At 45.3% G+C, this 243-nt stretch overlaps 1 protein-coding gene across 1 annotated transcript in view; it reads left to right on the plus strand.

Moving 5' to 3' along the window:
• The window catches only part of HOXC13 (homeobox C13), a 55,207-nt gene that overhangs the window by 53,594 nt on the left and 1,370 nt on the right, over positions 1-243 (plus strand). The gene's annotated exons all lie outside the window — the stretch shown is intronic.

Below are 243 nucleotides of genomic sequence, written 5' to 3' on the forward strand. Positions count from 1 at the left end.
TCTCCTTTCTTCTCTCCTCCCTCTTGTTGCCTCGCCTAAAGAGCGTCTCTCGGTGCCTTTCGCTTCATTTTCCCCTCCGCTTGCCGCTTCTCTAAGCGCAGAAAGCTTAAAAAAAGGCAAAAACCCCCAAAATTTTAAAAACCCTTCTCTAGTGGTTCGGTCGAATGAGAAGTGTCGGGGGGGGACAGTAAATCATATCACAATTACACACAATTACAGGAATAGGTGTCAAGTGACAAATAT

This window comes from Aptenodytes forsteri, unplaced genomic scaffold (genome assembly GCF_000699145.1).
Source record: "Aptenodytes forsteri isolate BGI_AS27 unplaced genomic scaffold, ASM69914v1 Scaffold162, whole genome shotgun sequence".
Taxonomy (NCBI): Eukaryota; Metazoa; Chordata; class Aves; order Sphenisciformes; family Spheniscidae; genus Aptenodytes; species Aptenodytes forsteri.